The 15,680-nt window shown below is 40.4% G+C and overlaps 1 pseudogene across 1 annotated transcript in view; it reads right to left on the minus strand.

The window, feature by feature from the left end:
- LOC306891115 (putative nuclease HARBI1) overlaps positions 1-15,136 on the minus strand; it is a 74,753-nt pseudogene extending 59,617 nt beyond the window's left edge. Inside the window, exon 1 of the transcript in view lies at positions 14,288-15,136. The product of the transcript in view is annotated as a putative nuclease HARBI1 (transcript). The remainder of the gene's footprint in view (positions 1-14,287) is intronic.
- Between the last annotated feature and the right edge of the window lie 544 nt (positions 15,137-15,680).

Genomic DNA, 15,680 nt, shown 5'->3' on the forward strand with positions numbered 1-15,680 from the left:
ACTGATTTGGGGAAAGAGAACTAATGACTTGAAGTTTAAACTTGACGAGGACTTGTGATTGTCTTGACTCCGGACTTGACTTAGACTTATCTGTCTTGACTCGGGACGAGACTCGAGACTTGAATGCAAAGACTTGAGACTTTCTTTGTGACTTGCAAAGCTAGTATTACAGCACTACAGTATTTTTTCATTCAAGCATTTAGGTTAACCTGTATTTCCTATTTTGATGGGTCCTCATGAAGATGCTCCCACAAAAGACACTTGAGTTTCAGTGATGATAGTTTTTTTCAATCTTGAGATAAACTTTCAGGGCAACTCTGGACATGTGTTCATGTCATGAGCGTAGGTTTGGTCTCAGCTTTGGTGGGGCACCCTCCCCCTGGAATTTTTTTGTTGTAAGATACCAGTGCTTTAATGGCGATTTTCGTTTTTATTTCAGACTGTTGGCAATACAGAATATCACAATACAGAAGTGTATCTACTTCATCTCATTATATTGTATACTGACCCTGATACACCATCCTGTACACTGTCCCTAAAGAGCTAGTATAACTGTATAATGCACTCTCAAAAACTAAAAATAAAAACATGAGACTGTGTAATGCTGAACAAGATCTTTAAAAATTTGGTCCCAATATCTTTAAAATCCTCGTCAAGCCTTGATATTTTTTAAAAGGACTTGAAGACATATTTATTCTATCAAGCTTTTGGTGTTTGATTAGGCTAGTGAATTGTGAGTGATTCGATGATTGGTTCTTTTTTTAGTCCTATGTGTTTATGTATTCTATGTTTCTATGTATTTTTAGGTATTTACTATCTATTGACAGCACTTTGGTCCATTTTAATGGTTTTGAAAGTGCTTTATAAATAAACTTTGAGTTGAGTTGAGTGAGTTGAACAACCAAACGTTTTATTAACATAAATTATTATGTATATTAGTATTTACACTAACAAAAAATACTGTCACAAGGAAGTATTTTCAGAACTTGTGGAGCAAAACAAATCTAAATAAATAAATATAATAACCTTTTTCTATTATAAAAACTATTTACCCTCCAGTACCTTGAACAAATACTCACACTCATGTTAAGACCTGGGAATGTGAAATGCTGAACAACCATATGGTTTATTAACAAACAAACATAATTAACTATGTACGTTAGTAGCCTATTTATACTTCATTAATTTTGTAGTCTATCCTATGGCTAGCAAGTTTAACCCTCTTACCAGATAGTGTTATTTGGATTTTATCAATCAAATAATGATTCATTATATTTGAATAACCAACAGTGTTAACTTTTGCCTTTTGAACATTGCCAACACATTTTTCCAGAACATGTGTCTAGCAATGCAATGACTTAAATTTTTTTTAACTGTGGGTGGTTTCCCTTTTATTTCTTGCATGTAGGGTAGGCAACACTCACAAATACATTACATAAACAGAATGTAGAAACGAAAAATGTCTCAGAATCTTGCAGTCAACATAAACAGTGGATCTAAGTTAAGGTAGGCTAATTAACATTCAGTGACTTGCTAACATAGCATTATATCATACTGGGTAACACATACTATCACCAGTTAATACTATTTTCCACTGTAGAATCTGCATTTGAAAGCCTGGTCAGTCACTACTACTGCTAGTTTATTTGTGTGGCTAGTTATTTTGCCTACTTACACTCTGCTTTATGAAAAATCTTCGTATGTCCCCTTTCTTCTTCTTGGGTGGCATAGCTCATTTACAAAGTACAAAAGGGGCAAAAAAACTGAATATTAAAATGTTTTACTCTGGCCCTGGTAATTTACCGTCGTCAACACGCGCGCACACACACACCACCCACTCGCTGCCAGTGCAAGCACAAAAGTAGTCCCGGCCCGCATGTGTAGCCTGTCAGATACCCCGCCGGCAATCAAATTACGGCGTTTCTTGTACTGTCGTTTTCCTGGCCGTTGGAATTGATCCAAATAGCAGCGCAAAGATCCACATAGCAGTTCAAAGGAGCTTGCTAAATATTGGTGGGGACAAATTTGTCATCTCAAAATATTAATTGGGACTAGTACCTAGCGTCCCTCCCTAAACCTATGCCCATGGTTCATGTCCTCATACAGTGAAACAAATCTATGAACGTCACACAGAAAACATTACATTTACTAATAAACACAAAACCGGCAGATGACAGATTTATAGTAGGATTCCACGTTCGCATCACGGAAATCATAGGCCTCTAGATGAAGGCTATATGAACTCAATTTAGAGGGGAAAGGAGTTTCAATGAGCAAAAAACACAAACAAGCACAAGGACAAGCACTTCCCAAACAAGCCACTCTGTCTAATGCACTTGCAAAACTGTTGCAAATGTGAGACCTCGCAAGTAGGGTGAGAGAAGGCTTGTTTGAGATGGCCAAATTCTGCGCAGAATCGATCACAGGTGATCAGGGCAAGATGCCTGCCGATTAGAAATTAGTTACGTCTGCCTTTCGCTGATGTCATGCTGACGTGTGTAAAAAACTATTGCGACCGCGAAGTGCCCTGGCTTAAATCCGCAGGCAAGCACAGTTGCTTCCCCCCGGCTGCATTAATGAAAAGCACAATGGGAAACCACTTGCTGGTGACTTGCTTAAATGCTCATTGGGCGAGAATGTCAGCTGTTATCTTTTTTTCTTCAGTGTTCCATTAATAAATCCATTAACTGAAGTAGTTTTATGGGATCAGAATTGTTGCAATATTCTGAATAAATAAACTATAATCCGCAAATAAAGAGAGTTTCACACACATTTTTTAAATCCACAAATGCACAAAAAGCGAACCATGAATATATTTTCCACAAAAAAAAGTATTTAAAAAAATCATTTTAAAGGCATTTATTTGTAGATTGCTTTCTGTGCATTTGTGAATTGCTGCACCCATTTATGGATCAGTGCACGCATTAGTGGATGGCTCTCTGTGCATTTGATTTTTAAACATTTCTAACGTCAAGGCGTGCACACAATCTACAAATAGGTGGACTCCGCCCACTATCTACGCCAGCCAATTGAGTAACTTTTGCTTTCGTTGACCAATAGGGCACGTTCTAACTTCAGCCAATCAAGTTTTGCTCTGCACTAAGATTCAGGGAGAAAACATGGCGGCTAGTGGCAGTCTAAAATGTCTTGGTTTATCCCATTCCGGAATGATCTCTGCTGTGTTTAAACAGTTTATTATCTAACTCTTTGCCACAACAAAGGATGTCGATCCTTTTGACTATGATCTTGTCCACACAATATATTCTCAAATTCACAAAGCAACCCCCAAAATGATGTAGGCCTAGAAAAATGTGTGTTTTCGAACCTTTCCATAGTAAATATTGTTATACAACTGCAGGTAATCAGTTCACTGTAGTTTACAATAAGGGCTGTGGCAGTGCTCTCAGTATAGGGTGTTATACGATATACGTCTACATTTGTCCTGGTGCTAAATAAATCAATATTGTTGGGTAATAATTATGTAGCATTTATTCCTGACTTTTTATTGACACATACGATTATTTTTTTATTTATTGGCAAATAAAAAACAACGCTAGCAATAAGAAACCAAGGGAGGCAACACAACTTTTCCCTTTTATGAAAAAAGTTCGAAGCTAATTGTGTGTTCTAATATGTTTAAGCATTTCTTTGTCAAAGAAAATATCTAAATTCTTTCTTACAGACCTGAGATGGTTGAGTTTGTCTGATTAAGTATAAGAACCTTTCTCAGTTTTAAACTCACTTGGCCCAAGAAATATGCAGTAAAAAACGCTGATGCTTCCATTTGGGAAGTGTCCGTCTTGCCTGCAGCTGCCTACTCTCGTCTTCTTTTCAGTCTAGGCAAGGTGCATCTCAAACAAGCCTAGTGATTCGAAAGCACACAGACTTCTCTGCTCACGCGGCGCTTCAATGTCATACACCAATGTGCAGCACTGAATGATGTCAAAAACACCTCTTGTTTAAGATGACAGACAAGATCAAGATCCTCATGATTCCGTTGAAAAGTGGATTGAGGACGACATCAAGATCTATCGAGATTCAAGATCGCCCATCCTTTGTTACATCAATTAAATGAGTTAATCCAGTTAGATTTTAGATAACTAAATATAATGTATATTTCATTAAATAAAACTAAAATAATGGGCAAACATACAGTACAGAAGGTTAAGTTCAGCCTTAAAAAATTAAAGATCGGGTAACACAATCAGTTTCTGCCAATCTAATATTAATCTTGAGGACCTAAACAGTAATATTGCATAGGTCGTATCTTCAAATAGTATTTACTTTGATCAAATTTATAAAAAGGAGATATAGCTGTACGATTATTTCCGGAAAAACAGAACTACAGAACGAGCATACAACAGCACAAGCTCAGAATTATGCGATTGCAAACAAGACACAGACATATGACTTAGTTTCACACCATCTAAAAGTTTTAAGCGATCTCCAAATCCAGCGTTATATCCACCGTTTATATAACATACATCACTGAAATGCCATGAGTGAACAAACAGACACACCTAAACTTCACAATCGCAAGAGTTACGCAGCGCAGATAATCTTGATGGCATTCGGGTCTCGTTTGGCGCGTGGGCGGGCTCTTTCTTTCGCCTTGCTTTTCCGGGAGAATTGCCCAACAAAAGGAATAGGATACCTGTGACGAAACAGGGATCCAGACTTTAAAAAAATCTTTCCGTTTTTAAACATGTTGACCATGTCAAGCCAGTTCATTCAACAGTGTAAAGAAGTCAGAATGCACGACATACTGTAGCATGTTACCTCCACTTTAAAATTATTTTGTAAGTTGTAGGTGCAACAACAACGTTACTGAAGTTGTAAATCTTTTTAAATAAATGCTATTTGAATTTCAGTTTCATTTTTATTTTGTTTAAAATACTGTGATGTGTATCGTATCGTGAGCCCAGCATCGAGATACATACCGAATCGTGAGCTGAGTATATTGTTACACCCCTAGTTACGCCATGTGGCGGATTTATGCCTAAATAGTGGCACTGAATTGCTTGACATCACACGCATACCCACTATTGAAGTTCCTAGCAAACCTTTAAGTGCGTGTGATCTTTAAATATCAGAGTAACACAGTCTATTGAATTGTGTTCAATTTGTTTTAGTGCCACTGTTTTCAGATATAATTGAATTGAGATGTTATAGATGGGAGGTAATTGGTCTTTGAAACTGATATAAACTGATTTTTAAATTGTGAGTACGCACCACCAAAAAATCTGAAGCCTCTTCGTAAAGGTAGTCTTATCTCAAAGACAAACACAATTTTACTCTCCTTTTTTGTGCTGTGTATTAGTGTTTTGTTGGCTTGGCTCAGTGGGAATGATTACCATGGGGGTCTTAATCAGGAGGTGCTGTTTCCTGAACCCTAGGGGCCCTATGCTACCACATTTCCTGTCAGGACACACTGAGAAACAATCAATCATCCTGGGATCCTCTGACAACTGGAGGAGGTTCCTCTACTCCAAATGAAGAACAAGAGAGAGAAAGGGGAGTGACTATAAGAAAAAGCAGTGTCTTTGCTATGAATACTTGATGACTCTTGCTAGAATGCCAAGTTTAGGAAAGGACACAACCCAGAGCGAAGGAGCAAGTTTGATTTTTGCATTGGTGGGGACATACAATTTGTCTGCAGAGCTGAATTGTCACTAAAGCTTAGCGCCGTTTACGTGATCTATTTAAATAATATAATATTATACCAATAATCAAATTTTTTTCTCCACTGTTCTACATTGTTGTCACTCTCATTGCTACACTGTATTTCTCCACTGTTCACTTTGTTTTAGTGCCTACAGCAATATCAGTTTCCTTAGAAATACACCAGAATATACAATTAGCCACTCAGTTTTAACAATTGCACATTCAACTGCATCTACAGTCTGGCTAAAAACTACTTTTATACGTATATATATGCCTACATTTTAAATTTAAACAAATGCTATTATGAGTGCCTCTATTACAGTGCAACCTTATTATAACTTATATAATGCACAACAAATAACATAATCATGTTTAAATAGCCGTGACCCTGCCTCCGTCTTTCCACCTGGGCTAGCTTGGCAAGGCTGCTTCTGTCACCTCATAAAATGACACAATTGGTGGTGCATGGCAACTGATAATTCAAAGCTCTCATTTTATATGTACATTGAGAAACTATACTGTAGATTCTCTACCTAAAATGTATAACAGTGCTGAATTGCACAACTAACAAAATACTATGTCAATGTTGTACCTCATCTGTGTCCCTGGCTCTCCACAACATGACAAGCCTGCTTGTGTCACCTGACCTGACAAAATGATGCATTAATGCATTCCATATGAACAGATTTATGACATCGATTGCTTACTGTAATTATTGCAAATGCCTGTAGCTCAGTGTTTAGAGCATGGCGCTAGCAACGCAAAAGTCATTGGTTCGATTCCAGGGATTGCACATCCACAGAAACAAATGTATAGTATCATGCAATGTATGTCGCTTTGGATAAAAGCAACTTATTACTCAAAGTGCGCACAAACACGCAAATTATCATACAGCGTAAGTCTCTATTGTGTCTTTTTGCACGTCTTATATTCTGTGAAAAAGGTTGTCAAAAACACACAAAAATTGTCAGTTGTGTTTTAAATGAAACTAAACATTAAGCGTTGTGTCCTGATCACACTGTCTATTCTCAGATAACAACCGGATGCATTACATTATTCCTACATATAGACTAAAAACCTGCCACTCTTTGTTGTCAATGTTAATGAAACAGCAAAATACAAATTCATGAACTGAAGAGGTTTTGTATCTTTATTTTAAATATGTGTTTATTTAATTCATACAGTGAAGAAGCAGTGTTTACATATTAAGTTTCAGTTTCTGTTAAACTACTGGACTGTTAAATAGACCCACTGTACCTGATAGTAAAATCAAATGGTGAAATAAGATTCAGTCAACCCCTACTTTTGTCATGAATCTGCCTTCATGTCATGTCTATTCTTGGTCTTGAGGCAGATTCATGACAAAGTCTTGTGTTTTATGTGAGAGAGAGATGTTGGCTATCGGCTTTCTATCCTCTCTCTCTGGTCCGTGTCTTTGTTCCCGCCATCTCGTTTCCTCGTTAACCTTCCCTGAGTGTTTCAGTACCCGCACCTGACCCTTGTCAATTATCCTGTGTTTGTTTACCCTATAAAACATCCTCGTGTTCATTGTCCTGTGCTCGTTCATTGTTTGCTGTACCCTGTAATTTGTACCTCATTCGTGTAGTCTGAGTCTAGTTTTTCCAAGTGTCTTGTTCTTGTTCTTTGTAGTTTGGTGAGTCAGTCTAGTTTAGTCCTTAGTGTTTATTTTTCCAGTCTAGTTTATCTGTGTCCTAGTTGTCACTATTTTCCTGTCTTGTTTTACCCCCTCGTGGGTTTTTGTTTTCTGTTTAATATTATTAAAATCCCTTTGTTAACCCCTTCATCCCCGCTTCTGCCTGCAATTGGGTTCTTCTCCTCACGCTTCCCTGACAACTTTGGCCTAAAATGTCTAAATGTTTATTTCTTTTGAAGTGGAACACACATACAGTATCCCTATACACTTGTTCACCAGCCAAAAAACTTATAGTCCATTGGTCTAGTCTCTGAATGTCTAAAGAGAACAAAAACATTTATGTAGCTGTCTGATTTTAAGTAATTAAAATGGTGCTTTTTCCCAATATTAAATATATACAGTAGGCTAAACTCATCCAAAAGAGTGGAAAATATATAGGAATGCTTTTATATAGTGTATTTCTTGCTCATCTCGGGTCTGTTCGTCCAGAACAGTTGTGCATTTACATCGTACACCCGGCAGGAGCTTTTGGATATCAGTTTACACATGTCCAGAAGTTGCATCAGCAACATTCAACTCGTCCCTGAGATCGTCAGAACATCCGATGCTACGCACCTCACACGGCCGGGCGGAAGTGCTCGTCGGCGGCGTCGAGATCGTAAACAAAGGCGGTGGAAGCGCGGAGGGCTAAGAGCTAGGCTTAAAGCTAGGACCACACCGGCTCGCTTTACCCAGCATTTTCCTTGCTAATGTTCGATCATTAGTGAACAAAATGGACGAGATTAGACTCCGCATCATCAACAGCAAAAGACTTTTGAACTGCAATGTAATAATCTTCACGGAAACATGGCTACACAGCGGTATACCGGACAACACTATTGAGTTAGCGGGCTACAACACAAACCGGGCGGATAGAACGGCAGAGGAATCCGGTAAGACAAGAGGAGGTGGATTGTGCATCTACATCAACAAAACTTGGTGCACGAACTCTGTTATTGTCGGGAGACACTGCTAGGCTAACCTTGAGTTTCTCATGGTTAAATGTAGACCGTTTTATCTGCCACGGGAATTCACTTCCACCATTATAACGGCAGCTTATATTCCACGGGATGCTGATGCCAAGCTTGCTATGAAAGAACTTCATGCAGCCATCAGTAAACAACAGACTGCTCACCCGGAGGCTGCATTTATTGTTGCGGGAGATTTTAATCACTCAAACTTAAAGACAGTGCTCCCTAAATTTCATCAGCATGTTTCCTGCCACACAAGAGGAAACAAAACTTTGGACAATGTCTACACAAACATGGCTAAAGCTTACGCCGCGACCCCCCTCCCCCGCCTGGGTCAATCTGATCACCTTTCTTTGTTCCTCACCCCCAAATACATTAATCTCATCAATCGTGTGAAGCCATCAGTGAAGACCATCATGGTGTGGCCTACAGGGGCAGACTTTACACTCCAGGAAAGGTTTCTACACACAGACTGGAGTCTGTTTGCTTCTCAGGCCACCAGTGGCTCTCACACGGACATCAACAGCTACACCTCTTCTGTATTGGACTACATAAATTCCACCATTGATAGTGTCACAACCCAGAAGCAGATCACCACGTACCCTAATCAGAAGCCATTGATGAACAAGGAAGTGCGCCTCCTGTTGAAAGCACGTAACACTGCCTTCCGATCGGAAGATGCACAGGCCTATAGTACTTCTAGGGCAAATCTGAAGAGGGGCATCAAGAAGGCCAAGCACTGCTACAAGTTGAAGCTAGAGGAGCATTTTTCCAATTCTGACCCTCGACGCATGTGGCAGGGCATCCAGGCCATCAGTGATTACAAACCCAACCACTCCACCCCCATAGCCACAGATGCCGTCTTCCTGAACGAGCTTAATGACTTTTATGCTCGCTTTGGGAGAGACAACAAGGAAACAGCTATCAAGCTCACACCCTCTGCTGACCACCCAATCATCACACTTAACTCCACTAATGTTCACAATGCACTAAGTCGGATCAACGCGCGCAAGGCTGCTGGCCCAGATGGCATCCCTGGTCGCGTACTTCGGGCATGTTCAGAGCAGCTCGCTGGGGTCTTCACGGGCATCTTCAACCTGTCCCTCGCCCAAGCAGTGGTTCCAGCATGTTTTAAATCCACCTCCATTGTGCCCATCCCCAAAAATTCAAACCCGACGTGCCTGAACGACTACCGCCCGGTAGCACTCACACCAATTGTCATGAAGTGCTTTGAGCGGCTGGTCCTGGCACATCTAAAGGACTCTCTACCACCCACACTGGACCCATACCAATTTGCCTATCGAAACAATAGGAGCACAGATGATGCAGTGTCCATGGCGCTGCACTCCGTGCTCACACATCTGGACAATAAGGACACTTATGCACGTATGCTGTTTGTAGACTTCAGCTCTGCTTTCAATACCGTCATCCCTTCCAAGCTAATCGTCAAACTTGGAAACCTAGGCATCAACAACCGACCTGCAATTGGATTATGGACTTCCTGACGAACAGGCCTCAGCTTGTTAGGTTAGGCCCCATCTGCTCCACCACCACCACCCTCAACACTGGTGTACCACAGGGCTGCGTACTGAGCCCCTTTCTCTACTCCCTTTTCACACTCGACTGCAGGCCTGTGAACGGATCTAACTCCTTCATCAAGTTTGCAGACGATACAACAGTGATTGGTCACATCAGCAACAACGATGAGACTGCCTACAGGGAGGAGGTCCGGCACCTGGCCATATGGTGCTCAGACAACAACCTACTCCTTAACACCTCCAAGACAAAGGAGATCATCGTGGACTTCAGGAAGGCGAAAGGAGACACACGCAACCCCATCCACATTAATGGAATGGCTGTTGAACGTGTTTCCAGGTTTAAGTTCCTGGGGACTCACATTTCGGAGGACCTGTCCTGGACCACCAACACCTCATGCCTGGTCAATAAGGCTCACCAGCGTCTTTTCTTTCTGAGGACACTGAAGAAGAACCAACTGTCTTCAACTATCCTGGTGAACTTCTATCGCTGCACGATAGAGAGCATCCTGACCAACTGTGTCACAGTCTGGTACGGGAACTGTTCTGTTGCTGAGCGCAAGGCACTGCAGCGGGTGGTGAAAACAGCCCAGCGCATCACAGGGACTACACTTTCTGCCATTGAGGACATTCAGAAGAAACGCTGTCTGCGCCGAGCTCGCAGCATTCTCAAGGACTCCTCTCACCCCGCTCATAGACTGTTTACTCTCCTGCCTTCTGGTAGGCGCTTCCGGTGTCTCCGGACAAGAACCAGCAGACTAAGAAACAGCTTTTTTCCCAGAGCTGTTTCATTATTGAACTCTGCCCCCCACTGATTCCAGTGCCTCTCATACCCTTAAATCCAATGCTGCTACAACATTGTTTAGATTGCACTACAGGGCTGCATGCATGACTGAACTGTACACACCAGTACTTCATGTATCTGCTCTACCGGACTGTTTACACACACACAGCATCATTTGCACTCTATACTGCTCACTTGCACACCAGGAATCTTTAACTGAATGCTCATTTGCACTAATGGACCACTTCCATAACTGCATTAACCTATCTACTGCACTTTAATTCTATTAACTGCATCTAGTCATCTACTGCACTGTAACTTCAATAACTGCATTAACTAACCAACTGCACGGTAACTCTATTAACTGCATCTACTCATCAATTGCACTATAACTTCAATAACTGCATTAACTAATCAACTGCACTGTAACTCTATTAACTGCATCTACTCATCAATTGCACTGTAACTTCAGTAACTGCATTAACTCATCTTCTGGACTGCAACCTATTAACTGCATCTACTCATATACTGCACCGTAACTTTAATAACTGCATTAACTCATATACTGCACCGTAACTTTAATAACTGCATTAACTCATATACTGCACCCTAACTTTAATAACTTTAATAACACAGGGGCCAGCTTGTGATCAGAAGGTTGCTGGTTCTAATCTCAGTGCCAGCAGGTCATGACTGAAGTGCCCTTGAGCAAGACACCTTACCCCTGATTGCTCTGCAGTAATGTGTCACTGTGAAAAAAACTACTTGTAAGTCGCTTTGGATAAAAGCGTCTGCCAAATGAATAAATGTAAATGTAAATGTAAACTTCAACAACTGCATTAACTCACCTATTGCACTGCAACTTTAATAGCCAATGTCAATAATTTATGCATACCTAAGTCACTTGCACTATTTTAGTCTAAACTATTATCTGTTCATATCCACCTGTACATTAATGTTCATATTATATATCGTTCATAGTATATACCTATTGTCATATTTTCATAGAACATTCCTACCGCAAAATATTTTTATAGTCCATGCCCACTGTATTATATTCTCACTATTGTATTCTGTATTTATTCTAACTGTATATCCTGCACTTGCTAACTGCACTTCTGGTTAGACCTAAACTACATTTCGTTACACTGTACTTGTATATGTGTAATGACAATAAAGTTGAATCTAATCTAAAAAGTAATGGCTGTGTTACTGTAAAATTATTGCAAAAAAATTAATGTTTAAAATACTTGATTTATTCTTAAAGATGGGATGGGGTGCTGTGAGGGCCCCAAAATACATTTTGCCTGGGACCTCCAAATGTTTAGAACCGGCCCTGCTAAAACATTCTCACAGTTATCTCATGTAAAGTTTCCAAAGAGATCTCAATAACGACACATACCATGCTCAATTTATTCTCCTTAGCTAGAGCAGGGCTCCCGGCTGTGCTCAGTTTTTTCGTGCATGTGCAACATGCAAATTAGCAATTTCTTCTAGTTATTTATGATAATTGTATTATATGTAACCGGGGCAACCATATCATATCCTCCGTTGCTGTGGGGGGCGCTCTTGCGCGCAGGTATGATTGCAGTGTACGAAAAAGACAGCGAGCGGGAGAGACATCTGCCGTTAGTATAACCAGGCTTTTGGCGAGGAACAGAGAACTTGCGGTTAAGGCATGGAAAACTGGCTAAATCTAGTAAGAGTTGCTAACTTAGCAATATTGGCTGGGCAAATATAGGAATGATTCACAAATTCACAAAAGTAGGCGGATATTAAGAAAAAAAACAGTTTTGGAAAAGTGAGTTTCGCTAACAGTCTTCTGATTTCCCGATCACCGTGATCACGTGCGTGTGGTAGATCGCCAAGTGGAGTATACAGGCCACAGTGTTGGTGATTGCGCGTGAGTGTTTACAGAGTCTTTGCACGCTAGAACTGTTGTAGTATGTGAGCGGTGTTAAAAGTGTTGTATACTATAATTGTTTCTCTTATATTCTTCTATTTATAAAACATGTTAGAGGGGAGAGTGATACGTGATTGTGCGCGGAAGTCAGCAGCTGTTTCCGGTTACGGAGATTGCGCTAGCATTACAAAGTGAGTGCAATTTATTTGATAACTATACAAAACATATACTCTGTGTAAAGTGTGTTTGAGCAGTGATGTTGTTTTAAGTCTGTTCAAAAAGATGAACATAACGGTAACTGTCTATGTTTGGGTTTATGGTTGATATAAGAAATGTGAGTGGCTTATTCTTTTATTTGAACATTTTTGTGTTTTGTTTTATTTACAGTATACAAGTCACTACCGTTGTTTATTTGGGGTTATTTTATTTGTGAAGTGACATTTTTGTGAACTACTTTTGGGTTTTCATTGTTTTCTTTAAATACTGTTCATCCTCTTTCATGGAAAGGGAAACTCCACAGACTTTAATGCTGCGTTACTTTTGTGTGGCGTGGTCACAAATAAAGAATCTTTTAAGAAGCTGGCTGTTGCGTTTGACACTCTTCATCATATAGGCCCATTCGCACGGTCACAATAATTATAACGAGTAGATTGCGAGCCCACCAGTGCAGGCCTATGTGTGTGATAGGGAGATGGTCCGAAATTAATCGTCAACTGCATGGGTCACGCATCAATGATGTTTCTCCCTTTCAGTCATTCAGTCAAAAATGGCAAAGTGAACCGTTTCTGCCTGTTCTACAGCATTTCTCCAGCCTGCCAAGTCTACAGCTTCTAAGTGATGCAAAAATGTCCCATTTGTGAATCATTCCTATATTTGCCCAGCCAATATTGCTAAGTTAGCAACTCTTACTAGATTTAGCCAGTTTTCCATGCCTTAACCGACTTTTGTTTCGAAGGGGTAATACAGTGGGAAACTGTCATCAGTGGGAAACTGTCATCAGTATTGTTGCTTCCCAACAAACTCTGGTTCGACTGAAATATGAATATTGTTTGGTGAGCTCCAGGGTTCGGGGTGGCAGCATTTACCCAGTAACAAAGCAATCGCACCAGAGTTCGTTTTAATCTAACCAAACATGCCATATGTAAACATTACATTACAAAAATTATATTAAGAAAATATTTGAGAACTGCACTTAGGAACAGTCTTACGAACTTCATATATTTTATCCTATATTTTGTCTAAAGGTCACTTTGATCCAAAAAATCTGGATTAAATTGATCCCATCAGAAGGGTGGATTCAGCGTGGATTTCATGCCCAAAATGTAATGAAAACTTTAAAAAAAGTATCAAATAATACTATATTTGGATAATGCAGTATTTTACAAGATATCCTATTTATTCATAAGGTTTTATTTTTATTTGTTCATCCGTCAGGCTACAGTGATTAGGTAGGCTTTAACGTATTCAGCCTTTCAGTATAGGCTTACAGCAAAGTAGAAAGAGTTTGACCAAACAGCTGTCAAAATTGACCAAAAACAATACATTTTATTCTGTCACTAATTGATATATATTCATCACAATCAAAATTATTTTTGTTTTTAGAATATTTATTAGTGATGCATGCAATGATTACAGAATAACCAAAAAAATGCAAAGAATGGCAATCACAATGATTTTTGAAATACAAAACAAATCCAAATCAGAAATAGTGTCTAACTATTGCGTCCCTTGTTGCACGTCCTGTTTGCTCGTTCTGGCAGAATGCAGGCGGTTGGTTAGTGTCTCCAAGGGGCTCAGGTGCATCATTGTCAGCACAGAGAGGGACATTGCGCTTAGTAGCGATGTTGTGCAGGACAATACAGGCAAGGGTTATGTTGCATGCTTTCTGGGTTCCGCCTGCGCCGTTGTATTTGCTGTTAGAAAAGGAGTCATCAGCCATGGTAGGAGTGGGAAGGCACTGTCTCCTAATATTATGCCATCCGGTCGGTTGGTTTGGAGGTCTCTATATAGAGCGCTCTCCCTCAGGATGCGTGCATCATGGACAGACCCAGGCCACTTGACAACGCAGTTGGTGATGATGAGGTCAGCATCACACACAAGTTGGACATTGATGCTGTGCCTCCCCTTTCTGTTTATAAACTCCCATTCATTCTCACAAGGTGCTTGTATATGCACATGTGTGCAGTCGATAGGTCGAATAGTTTTGGGCATATTCCCTAAAAGAAAAAAGCTGCGCTTGGCCTGGGCAATCTGGTTGTCCTTTGGAAAAGAAACTAATTCATTGACCAGGCTGGCCAGTGCGATTGACACATCTCTCACCACATCACACACTGCTGATTTCACCACTCCCATATAGTCACCAACAATTTGGTCTTCCACAGACAGACCCTGACTCCTTTGGGTTCTGTGTTGAAGTTTTGGCCTGAGAAGGTTTACAAGGTACTCTATATCAGCCTTCCCAAAGCAAAACCGGACATACAGCTCCTCAGAGGTGTATTGCTCCAGTGGCTTGGTACGTTCAACATACACCCTTTGACGGTATCCTCTCCTGGCAAAGTGGTGGTGGCGGTGGACAACACCGGCCATTTCACTGTCTCTCTGTGAATCCTCTGAGAAAGGCTGATTTATATGGCTGTATAGTTGGTCTTTTCAAACACACCTATTCCAACTGATTAGTTTTGGCTTGTGTTCAATTGAGGCAATTGGACCCAAGGCCTATAATTGATGAACAATGTTCACTATAGTAAAGCAACGGAACCATGGACTCAAGAAGCTTTAACTTCACTGCTGCTGAAACCAATGCACTACTAGAGGGTGTTCGGTGCCATTATGGAGCAATAGTGGGAAGTTTTAATTCTGCTAAGGATACCAACAAAAAGAAAAATTATGTTTGGATTTTAATCACAGAAAATATGAATGCCATAGGGTCTGGCCAGAGGAGGACCACAGACCAAATCAAATGGCGGTGGAAGAATCTTAAGGCCAGGGCAACAAAGGACCATGCTGAAGCCAAAAACCCACAAACAGGCAACAAGCCATTTAAGAGGGGAGATTTCACAGATGTGGTCCTCGACATCATTGGTGGTGAGAAGTCGCAAGCTCTCCATGGTATTCAAGGTGTTGTAGGGGA

This window comes from Barbatula barbatula (assembly GCF_947034865.1).
Source record: "Barbatula barbatula genome assembly, chromosome: 2".
NCBI lineage: Eukaryota > Metazoa > Chordata > Actinopteri > Cypriniformes > Nemacheilidae > Barbatula > Barbatula barbatula.